This window comes from Cuculus canorus, chromosome 1 (assembly GCF_017976375.1).
Source record: "Cuculus canorus isolate bCucCan1 chromosome 1, bCucCan1.pri, whole genome shotgun sequence".
Classification (NCBI taxonomy): domain Eukaryota; kingdom Metazoa; phylum Chordata; class Aves; order Cuculiformes; family Cuculidae; genus Cuculus; species Cuculus canorus.
The window spans coordinates 61041468-61053827 of record NC_071401.1 but is presented as its reverse complement, the minus strand read 5'-3'; the positions used below and the strand labels follow the sequence as shown (position 1 = coordinate 61053827).

General features: G+C 36.8%; 1 long non-coding RNA gene across 1 annotated transcript in view; it reads left to right on the top strand.

Moving 5' to 3' along the window:
* Nucleotides 1-3114: 3114 nt before the first annotated feature.
* LOC128851105 (uncharacterized) overlaps nt 3115-12360 on the top strand; it is a 186414-nt gene continuing 177168 nt past the window's right edge. Inside the window, exon 1 of the long non-coding RNA XR_008448363.1 lies at nt 3115-3285. This is a non-coding gene — a long non-coding RNA (uncharacterized LOC128851105). The remainder of the gene's footprint in view (nt 3286-12360) is intronic.

Here is a 12360-nt window from a genome sequence, read left to right as displayed (position 1 = left end):
TTAATAAATTCAAGCTCATAACTCCCCAGTGATTTAGAGTAGTAATTGTTCATAGTGTTCTGCAGTTTCTCATATTAAGTCATCCCAAATTTTGTTAAGAATTTCCACTTAGAATTTGCTTGAGATAATTGATAAATAAAATGCTCCTTCTTTCTGAGTATCAATAGCAAAAAGGAATACTGAATCTTCTTACAAAAGTCAGCTTGGGAACAATGGCTTTCAGGTAGATTTTTGAGCCTGAGGGATAAATATATTTGAGGGTAGGGAATGAAAAAAATTGTGTAAAGCCTAGGAGTTTTTAAAATGGCCAGCAAGAGTTGTGGCTAGATAGAGGTGGGATAAAACCACAGTGATAACATAGGAAGAGATGTGTGAACCAGGGAAATTCTGAATAAATGCAAAAGTAGAACTAAAAGAATGAGAGTGGTTAAACAGGAATTTCTACAATTGATGACATATTTTGGTATCAATGCCTTAAGAACAGGAAAAAAAAAGAGAGTATGATAGGGCAAAAGACAGATTAAGGAGAATTAGAAATGCTGAGGGCTATGTACTCTTTTTTCTCACTATGCATTTGCTATAAAATGTTTTAATTGTTCATTTGTAAAGGGAATATGGTAGAAGAGTGTACTTCTGTTTCTATACATTTTGCTTTCAAACTACTTTCTTTTAATTGAGCACAACAGGTGCTTAACAAAAAAAAAAAACAAACCCAAACTAAATTTCAGCAATGTTGGGCTATCTGAACCTTTTCACATGAAGTAAGTATCTCACAAACATTAATTCAATATCTGATCTGAGCTTAGTTAAACGCTTCCTTGATCTTCTTAGCAAATTCACTCCAGTCAACCTGAACAACATCTCAATTAACATCTTCCTTCCTAAGCAGCTTTTGCACTGCTTGTTGGTATTCTTCCTTCAGTCCTGACCTGTCTTTCTGTTATGACTCCATTCATGTCTTTTAAATGCTGCCATTTCTGGCACCTTTGGATAAACTATGTTGTTCACTGCAAACTGGCTGGCAGGTATGGGTTCTTCTGGTTTTTCACTCTTGACTCAGAGCACAAAACGCATCAGGAGCAAAGCCTCAAAATAGTATAGCTTGTATATATGTGATATTGATCCTATTCCCATCTAGGTGAAGCAAAGGATATGTGCATTTTTTGTGAGATACATGGATCTGTACAATCTTGGTGCAAAGGTATTTTCCTCAGTATATTCTAGGAAGTCAGCAGCAGGTAGATGATTGATTTTTTTCTTCCTTTTCTTTCAGGTGGAGTCGAGTAGCATTAAGAATAACCTGAAATAAGTGTAAAGCCCATTCTCCTGCGTCAACTTCATCCTCAAGATGGAAGAATTATTGGAGCAAGTATAAGTGTTGAACATTCAGTGGATTCTCTTATAATTGTGAAGAAATGACAGTGAAGATGAGGGTAAAATAAGTTCTTGTACAACTCCCAGTTCACACACAGAAGCACACAACAGAGCCATACCCTGCTGTTTCAGGAGCAGTTTCCATTTGGATTTTCTCCAGCCGACCACTGGAGAGGTTTGATACAGAGATACTTCGATCACACACACTTTTAAACAGATTAGCTGCATAACAGTTCAAATACAATCTGACACCTCAGAAATACTGAAGTCACTGGGAGCTCTTCCATTTATTTCATCAATCTATGAATACTTTTTTTTTGTCTCATTCAAATATATTGTTTCCCTCCTTTCTGAATGTTTAACCAGCCTGGAGACTGCAGCCGGATTAGGAACTTCACCCAGCGTTAGCACAGTACCTCCTCACTTTTCAAAATTTGCTCCATGCCCTCGTTCCTTTTTACTTTTCCTTCCCTCAAAACTGAATATAAAAAAAAAATGACAACTCTCAGAAAACAGAGGCACACCAAGGGGAATATTTTCCGAGGCAAGGGAATACCTTCATTTATGGTAAAAGCTTTCCACTTCTTGTGTGGCTTATTTTTCTGTTTGGACAAAGGCTTTCAAAGATTCTGAATTACAAAATGATTTAAAAATCACCACTCCTTTTTCTGAGTTATGTACCTCTTTAGGGCACTTGAGTCATCTTGTGATGGGGAACAGAACTACTACTGCATAGCACTTAAGGGTTTACCTTAAGTACAAGGGCTTGCCACCCTCCCTTTCAAAAGGGACTGAGCACACAAAGAAACTGTTGGGACATGGGGATCTATGCTTGTGAGGATTAGAAGAAAAAAACCGTAAAGTTCATGATCTAACGACAGCAGTAACATGCCTCTGCACTAGAATGGATGGCTCTCACAGAGCAGCTGATCAGAAGTACTAGTTAGCTTTCTAGAGATATAAGCAGGACAGAAAGTAGCAATTTGAACTCTTGGAAAGCTTAGGAAATCACTCCATTTATTTTGATGGCAGCATTTTTAATAGCAAACTTGAGGAGTCTGAGGACAGCTGACAGTGAAGGAGATTGATTGACTCCAAATCCAAAAATGCTGTGTTTCAAGTCTGGAATATAAATACATCAAAAAAAGTTTCTGTTTTTAAAAGAAAAAAAAAAAAAAAGAGGAGAGAAGCGACTGTGCAGCATGAAAAACCTCATCATTTCCTCTGTAGGAGAGTGCTCTGCAGCTAGCTACAAACCTCATATTCACAAGGCAAACAAAGCATCATTTTTTAATGACTCTTCTGAATACATTTTTGCAGCAGCTTGCCTAGACCTGCTTGTCATAATGGTTTCTTCAAACGCTTTTTAAAGCCTGTGATGTTCAAGGCCCTAGCCTTCCCCCTCTCTTGCTTGTTTTTTATGTGTCACAGTTGTCAACTAAAATAGAGCACCTAGCCTTTGTTTCAAGATGGTACCTGATCAATATCATCAATCCGTCTCACTCCCTCTCCCTCTCCCTCTCTCGCACTCTCTCTCTCTACAGCTGTATCCATTTCCTCCTGGCAAAAAGGGACTTTATGAATAAATGATACTGAAATGCTGAGGGTTCAGATACTAAATAATGAATTTCACCACCAAAAACACAACAACTTCTCCAATCATAAAATACCGCTCCTTCCATATTGATTGTGCTTTGGCAACTAGATGCAGTGCTAGGCTTCACTCTGCAAGGTGTTTAAAAAGAAAAACAGGTTTACCCAGGATTTATCATGTATGGAAAAATGTAATATCTAAGTAGGCTGTCTGCTAATGTCTGGCATAATGTTTCTTCATAATGGTTAACCCTTTTGCAGGGAGTGGAATAAGAGTGCCTCTCTCTAGATGGGAACTTTGCTTCATGGGACATTACAGTAAGTGTGTCATCTATTCTGCGCTGTTCTACGGTTACTAGCTTAAAAATGATAATGCAAAGCTCCTTTTATTTTTTAAATAGCAACTGTGTGCAGGGAACAGAGGATTTGTTAGCAGGACTGGGTCCTAGGTCAGGTTAGCTGCAGCTGCTGTTCATCCTAATGTTGCTGGGTGCTGGGTTTGCGGCTCACTCACTGTTGCATGCAGTGGGTCAAGGTTTCGGAGCATTTGTTGTCTGCTCAAATGTGACTTGCTTTCCTATTTCCCTCATGAATGGTCTCTGCTGGCGCATTTCTGATGTGCAAAGAATGCCAGTATCCGCTATCTGAGAGAAGGCTGGGGTCGGGGGGGGTAGATTCATGGCATGTGATTGGCAAAACCTGCCTTCTATCAAGTTGTAGGCTAACTTTTTTGACTGAAATGTTCTGTGTCTGCCTATAAATTTGCTTTACTGCCTATTAATGTCAGAGAAGTTTCATTTTTAATTAGGTGAAATGAGTAGACTGTTTTATGAGGAATGCTATATGTCCCACCTACAAGCTTCTTTGAGAGAGAGAGAGAGAGAGGGAGAGAGAGACATAGATATAGTTATATATATATACACATAGTTCAGGTTCGAGGAATGATGTCACTCAAGTGAAAAGTCAAAGTAGGGAGGGTGTTTTTTAAGCGAAAACATTTGAGTGCTTTCATATATTTGGCAAATCTATTGGTAACTTTGCTATTGGAAAAATATTTTAAAATAGACTAGTCAGATTGCTAGGAAATTACATTTTGTTCTGCATTCTAATGAATTTGTATTCAACAATAAAAGCTCTGTGGCTCGTATTGCTATTTCAGAGGTAATACCCAGTGCTGTGATGCTTAACGGTTTATTCAAATGATGCATATACATTTTTACATCTTCATTTATTTATTTATTTTAACTTATTTTAGTGAGGGAAAATGCAGGCATTAATTTAGAGCTACTGATGCAATGAAATGGAGGAATATATTTGAGCTATTAGCCGCTTCAATCTCCTGCCCACAAATAATTGATGAGTTTCTATTAAAGATTGACAAGCCGGCAGACTGCAAAGCATTTTTACTAGAAAATGCACCATGGATAGCAAATATGCATTATACCTTTTATTCTGTTGCTATATAGTAACAGTTTTGTAGTAGAATTTTTTGTTTCTTGTAGACTCCTTTGTTGGTAATTGACTAGGAAGAATTTGCATGAAGTATAAACAAAAAAGAAAGAAAGAGAGAGAGAGAGAAAGCAAGTAATGCATGCACACATATCAGAATTCTTAGCTATTTTTCATGTGTTATTACTACTGTTCCATATAAACTTCTTTTAGGATTCTCTTCAACTCATCTCTGTTTCTTGGTTGAACTATTGGGATGCAATAAAAAAATGTGGCTATGTAAATTCTCGTAATGTTAGCAGAACCTATGAACAGCGTCAAGTTCCTCATCAGCATTGCTCATATGTAAGAAGTGATAAAACTCTTAAGTAATTTTATCCTCAGCTCTGCTTTCCATGAGAAGTTATGTATTTGTAATATAATAAGGCAAAAATAAGTAGATTTTTTTTATGTGGAGTTTTTAATCCATAAAGAAAAAAAATTGACCGGTGTAAAATTATGAGAACTCTAAGCCTTATTCATAATATATGTCCCCGTGATTGGTATACACAGAAAGATTTCCTGCTAGGAGAATTTTAAGTCTTAGAAGTTGGCTGTAAACTCTCTTGTTTTGCTTTCTTATCATGGTTTGTTGAATAAATATACTTGCATTTCATTCTGCATAACATCATTCTTATAGAAGAAATGTTCTTACTAGTATATTAGGAGACAAACGGAAGCATCTTTTCTTTAGTGGAATCAGACTTGGGAAGAGAAGGGGGACAAGAAGGGAGAAAAAGATCTGGATATTTTAAAATCTGAAATCTTAAAATGTGCTTAAACAAATAAAGAGTAACTACATCAGCTATTTTTTTTATTCTCAGCATTTGCCTTTCTGAGTCTATCTTGCAATTTCTGCAAATAAGCAACAAAATAAGCAATAAAGAAAACTGGAGATTAGGTGCAACTTGAACAAGCTTAATTTATTGTTATTACATCATGTAATTTTTATTCCAGAATTCCTATACAGTAACACAGAAGAAAACCTAGTATTTTTAAATTGTAGAGTATTTCCATAGTAAAATGAATATCTTTTTTGTCAATGTTTATTCTCTGAGATAATCCCATCTAACAAGCAGTTGATATGTTGATGTGTACAGGAACATTTTTGATGACACAGATCACTTTAAACAGATTGTCTACACGTAAATAAACCTACATATGCCACAAATCAAAAGTTTCTACTTCAAAAAGCTCCAGCTGCTGGATGAATAGAGCTGCACACATTTTTGACTTGCTGTGCATGTTCTGTAGTATGTTGTGCAATAGGATTTAATTTAACTATATGGATTCAAATATTTGTTACTGCCCACTTTGGGGAGACAAAATTAAAATGGTTTGGTGGCTTACAAGATATGCAAGGAATAAAAACAGAAGCTCAAACATCATAGAAATGTGGAAGGTATATTATTAAAAAATAATAAAATACAAATACTAGGGAATACCTTTGTTATGTACAATGTTACTGGCTACGTATCTTAGCTTCATTTTGTATTTATGAATATATTTTCAGTAGAAGGATAAATAGGTGAAAATAGTTCACTACCATATGATTTGTTTTATCCTTAGGCATCGCCTGGGGTTACTGGTACAGCCCTGGCTCTCAGTACCGAAAAGTGAAATGTGAAACAATGAAAATTTTATTAAAACGTATGTTAACCCATTACAGTATGTTCACTTCCAATTCTTTGTAAGAATGCGTGATGTATCATTTTGTGTGTGTCATTTTTTTAAAAAGATATGAGTCAAGTAGAGGAGCAAATTTAATGGGAGAATTTTATGGGAAACATTATACAAATGGCAGAGTGTGCGATTCCCATTATTAAAATAATTTGTCATTGTATGAAAAAATGGTATAAATTTCAAGAAAGAGTCTTCTTTAGTTATCTGCCCTTTTTTAATGACAGCAGCTTTTGTGCAGTAAAGGCAGACACGTTTTCAAGCAAAGCCCATTTCAGACCAGAATTTCTGAGAACCCTATTAATGTTTCATGCTAATCAAGGAGAGTGGGAAATAGAGCTGACAGGTGCTTTCTACTCTGCTTATTCCTGTCTTCCTGCATTAGACATTACTAGCTAAAAAAGAGCCAATATGGTTCCTTTCCAGTGCATGCAGTGAAGAGGGCAGGAATAAAATGCTTCTTTTTATAAGTTTATAGTTGTTTTTCTTATTGCTTCCACTGGTGACATCCGCAAATACATAGATGCAGGAATTATTAATAAAAAATTATTTTACTTCAAACCATGACCTGAATCAGACTCTGAAATCTCCCCCAGTGTGCTTTGGAAACTCCATGTGCTGGAAGTACATCTTCTGAGATAAACTGAGGTCCACCTGGAATCCTTGTTTTATCAGCACACACAGTAGTGTTTCCATCTAAGCCAGAAAGAAACACATACCTTTACTCTAGGACAAGACTTTTTGATTAAGAAGTGCCAAGATGAAGAACAAAAGTAAACTCTTCAAGAGACAACTTGAAGACAGAACATGAAAGCTGCAGCGGGCATTGCTGGGGGTTGCCCTTTGCCATCCTTCCCAGCCCCAGGTACATGACTTGTACCTGCATGTTAGTCAGGCAGAGCAGCAGCGCTCCGAAGTGCGTGCTCAAATCTCATCTATAGCTAAAAGAGAGAGTAACGTGCCTTTGAAAGCCTACTGAGAAGTCCCATCTGGCTGAGTTTAGGTACACAAGTTAGGCAGGGAGTGTGTCCCTCTAGAGACCCTCAAAGGCACATGTCTCCGGTGCCTACACAGAAAGTTTCAGTGTTTCCTTTGGGAAGCCTGCTTCAATAGGCAGTTAAATGCAGATGCAAGTTAGGTACCCAAGTGAGGTAGACCAGATTATAGCCTCTGACAACAAAATGGCTGAAGTCTGCAGTCTGGGACTTTACTGAACTGTATTTGTACAGTACACACAGGGAATTTCATAACTGCAGGAGCTAGCAATCCTTAAATTAGCTTTGCTTAAATAATCAGGAAAAGGGAAAAGCGAGCCCACTGTTCCAGTAAATTGCTTTTTCCAAGTAAAACAGATATTGTTAAACCATCCTAATTGTGCATGACAGCCAACATAGCCGTTTTTTCATGTAAATTATATACAGTTACTCGGAAAATATTGATTTACTTTAGTTTCTGTATAGACTGTTTCTAAGCATCGAAAAAAACCTTGCGTTTTCTTGATGGAAAATACTATTATAAAATGTAACTGAAACTGATACCTAATCTGGACCATTTTATACTGACTAAACTCTTGCCTACTTTGATTTTGCTTGCTAGTTACTGCTTTAAGTTCAACTAATAAACACATTCACACATATTAGATTATGTATGAATCCAGCTTAAACAAGTCTATATTAGGATTTGAACAAGTTTACCTAAATTAATTTAAACCAGTGTAACCTTTCCTTGTGACATAAACATGAATTTATTAAAAAAATTGTAGATTACAACATGAAAATAATTACCATCTTTCTCTGTCAGGTCACAGAGCGATATCACTTCTTTGCTTGTTTTAAAGAAACTGCTAGCACTACTCTATCACATTTATTTTGCTGTTAAGAATGCATGATTTCTAAGCGAATCATGTCTACCTTAAGACTCATAATCAGTATGAAGAAACACTACCAGAAGAGTAAAATTCTATTTCCTGCAGGAGACTTTTCTCAACATCATTAGAATCTCCTTGAATAACGATGATGAAGCACATGTGGCTCATACTACCAAAGGACTTGTACCTATATTGTCTTGTTTACTGCATCAAATATTGTCTACTTAAAAAAAAGTTTTAATAAATCTTTTGCTTCTGTCAAAAGCAAATAATTTTTAAACTAAATTTAAAGATGAATGAACCATTTCTCCCTACATATATTCTATGAAGTCGCCATTGACTACTTGTCATACATGGGAATAACACTGGTGTCTTCAAGACAGAACAAAACATTACAATTTTGTACAGTGGAAGTTATCAGAGAAATAGATCATCAGAAGCCTGAAGAATGAAATCCTTATCAACAAGAATAATTTTGTTTTCAGTTCAGTTTTGAGCAGATCTTGTGCAGTACCTCCTAGCAAATATTAAATTCTGTTTTACTTCCAATTACTAAAACAACGTATTCTTTTCACCAAAGCAGAAGGCCTGCTTTCATCACGGTTTAAGACCAGGAGAGACGTGCATGTACAAATAGTATACTGCATACACCACATCCAGATTCCAAAGCTCACTGTCATTAATTCTTGGTTTCCTCATTTCCTCTACACTTACATTTATGCAACCAAGAATTTAGATCTGTGCAAATAGGTTGTGGACATAAGAGTCCCATTGAGATTGTGAAGGGAAGCCTATAGAAGGTTTCACATTGACATTTCAAAGGCTTCTGCATCAAAACTGTGCTCTATATGAATAGATATCCATTGCTCAAAATTAGTTGTTCCTCCCCTGTCTCTATCCTGCTGTCTCTGCAACAATTCTTAACAGGACTATTTATATATGAAGACCTTCACCAAACAGTATTAGTACTCTGGCTGCCTCAGGAAAGTTTAAGTTAAGATCCATTTGTCCCATTATGGCAGATACCTTATTTTTACAATTCCCAAGAAAAAGACTCTTCCATGAGGTGGTTATACAGTCCAGGTAGGCAAGCCATATCCAGAATAAGAAAAATGTAGTCACAAAAAGTTTGTTTCATCTTGTCTGTTCTTTAAGTTTTGGGTCTGAGAACCACCTTTTAAATTAACTGCCTTAGACACTGAGTCTTTAGACTAATTCAGATGAAGATATTGAGAAGAAAAAGTGAGCTACTCCCAAGAAGTGATCATTTGTCTCTTTAAAGAGCATCGAGACAAGCAGCTGAGGTGAAGATCTTGTCCACGCACTGTGACAGGGCTAGAAATGAAACTAGATCTCTCCATTCCCATCTCATTGTCCAGCCATTACAGCTTGCTGCCTATGAACTCAGCTACAGAAGGACACTGTTGAGCTAGGGCAAAAGAGTGTAAAAGAAAGGCAGTTTGCTCCTATTTGGTTAAAATGAACAAGGCAGTACAGATTTCCATTTACGGTGATGGCTTTAAGAAACACTTTATATTTAATTAACAGGACCAAATTCTCCTTTAATTTATGCAAGTGAAGCTCTGTTGGCTTCAACAGAGTTAGCTCTGTTGTAATTGAGAGAAGAATTTGGCCCAGCATCTGTAATAAATCATTAATGAGCATGTAGTAAGATAAGTTTTAATGATTAATTAACAATGTATTTTTTGGAGAAAAGTATTCTTAACATGCCCTTAATGTAGCAAGTGATAATTACAATATTAAAAGCCTACTGATTAAAGCAATTAATTATATGCTTAATTTATTTACTAATTAAGCTTTAATATATGTATAGTTAAGTAATTGCTAACGAGTATTTCACATTTGCTAAACAGGTCTGGCAGTAATTACACGGGAAACATAATAAAATTACTCTTCTAGTGATTATATGAAAAAATGCAGCGTTCTTTGCTTTTTTTTTTTCTTTCAATTGGGTTGTTTTTTTTCTTCCCTAAATTAATTCCTTGGCTTGCATTTTTTTCCTTGGTGAATGGAATGTTTGCTGGAATGCAAGCTTCATAGGTCTGAAAGGACAGTGTTTCTGGACGAGTATGATGAAATATACCTCTGAATCACATCTCAGTCACTCCTACAGGAGAACGACAATCTTTCCTCCTTGTGCATACAGATCTAAAGCCTGCATTTTTCTTAGTTTGTTTTCAGATCTTACTCAGGCAAAATTTCCACTGATGTTAATGGGATTTTGCCACGTTAAGATCACAGTTGTTTGTGCTTTGGTTTTTGCAAGAACCTTTGGCTCTGAGCTGGACTCTTCTGTCTTTTATTCATATGCAATGTGGGAGAGAGGATTGCAACTTTCAATCAGATGGAGGTTCCTTAAATCATAGGATATGTAGTACCTATTGTTACAGTTCTTATGTTAAGTCTTTACTTTGTGTAGACAAAATTCCAATTAAATCTGAGGAAAGACTTGCCTAAGCAAAGAGTGCAATAGGATAACTTTTAGATATGCCTGACCACACACAATGAACTTCCAAGGTCCTTATTAATTTTGATTCCTACTGCATCCTAAGTGAAACCTGAAGGCTGAGTTTCTGGTCCTTCTGTTCCTATCACAAACTGTAGAAATAAAGACTCTCTTCTTCCACGTCTGTAATCCACACACTGCCTTCAGGAAGATGTTAACTCAGTGTAAATTTCAAAATGCTTGAAAATATAAATGGCAGTGGCATACTGCATATAGCATGATTTGGTGGAAAGAAGCGGCACACCAAGAAGAAACATTCAAGAAAAGTTTAGTGTTATGGCTATAATTCATACTCTACTAGGCAATATGATAAGTGAGCAAGAAACCTACATTACTGACTTGTGGGGGTAGAGCCTAGTAATGAGAAGATCCCCGGCCGAGTTGACCACCACCAGCTTTTGGAGAATAGGGATCTCGAGATAAGCAGTTTCCCTCCCTTTCCTATGCTTACGCTTGCTTCCCTCACTTTAAGCTTGTGTGTATTTCTGCAAAATCCCAGCTGCTCCTTCTGTGTTTTTCTAAATTTGGAGCCTGGGGATACCTTTTCTTCCCATCCCATGATCTTCTCTTCTGATACACCTTCTTAGTGCTTTAATTTGTATTTAGCTGGTGAAACTGCGTGTTGACCAAGAGACCATTCCTGGGAGAGTAAAACTAAATAGATTCAGTAGGTCTGGAATAGACTGGATCTTACCAAAGCATGGGCTCTTTGTAAACTCTTTATGCTGTCACCAAATCAGAAATGGACAGGAGTGACAAATGGGCACAAGGGACTACATCCCAAACACAGGACTTAGCCCTAGCTTGTGTAAAGAACTCCTTTTTTACCAACAAAGCCTCATATAATTGCTTACCAAGACTCCATGCATCTACTTAACTGAGGATGTGTGACAAATCCAACCCGAACTGTGATAAAATTTCACGACCATTCCCAAGGAGATATTAAATTACATTTATATAGCATATGTCATTACTTGGCTACATGAAAATGCATTCTTCAGGTGAAATTGACTTTTGTATTTAAGAGATATCAAACAAGGGTTAAGGACATGAACTGAAGATGGGAATCTACTGGGCAAAGATTTGATTTGGAAAAACACATGCCTTTTTTTTTAAAGTGACATTAACAAGGAATTTCAGCCAAATGTCCTTTTAGAGGAATCAAACCTATAAATAAGTGTCTTCAGCACTCTCAGGGAGAGTTTGGAGCGTCAGGTATTGATTGATTGTAAGATTGACAGATACTACACTGAGTGATCTCTGTAAACATATTCCTTAGAATTAGGTAGGAATGTTGCTTGCCATACAGGAACAACTGTTGTCGGGCTATGACCGATGTGATCTGGCAATAAGATTTCTGCTGCTGAACTTCATGGCTTTCAAGATAAATTCAGGGGCCTTTGGGGGCTCATAAAGATAAAGGAAATCTTATCTGCATCAACACTCTATTCAGACTGCAGTAATGACAGTGTTTCCCTGTTTGCCGGTGGACCAGGAAGACTTTTTCTTCTTTGTTCAATACTTTGTCTTAGGGACAGTCAGGGAGTTCAACTTCTGAAACATCAAAAACTGACCATCAGAGTTATGGATTGTTATGCAGATGTCAATGAAGTTAGCAAAGTCTGTAGATTCAAACTTCACCTAAAATATCAGGAAATCCTTCTTTCATGGTAAAATCCTAATTAATATAACTGAGAGGAAACAATTCCATAAGTGCTCATCTCTGCCTGCGCAGCAGCATCTCTTCTCTGTCTGCACAATGTGCATCTCCTGTGACCTGTGGATCTTTGCGGGTGAGGGATCCATAGCTGGACTGCAGTACTCTTTGGTC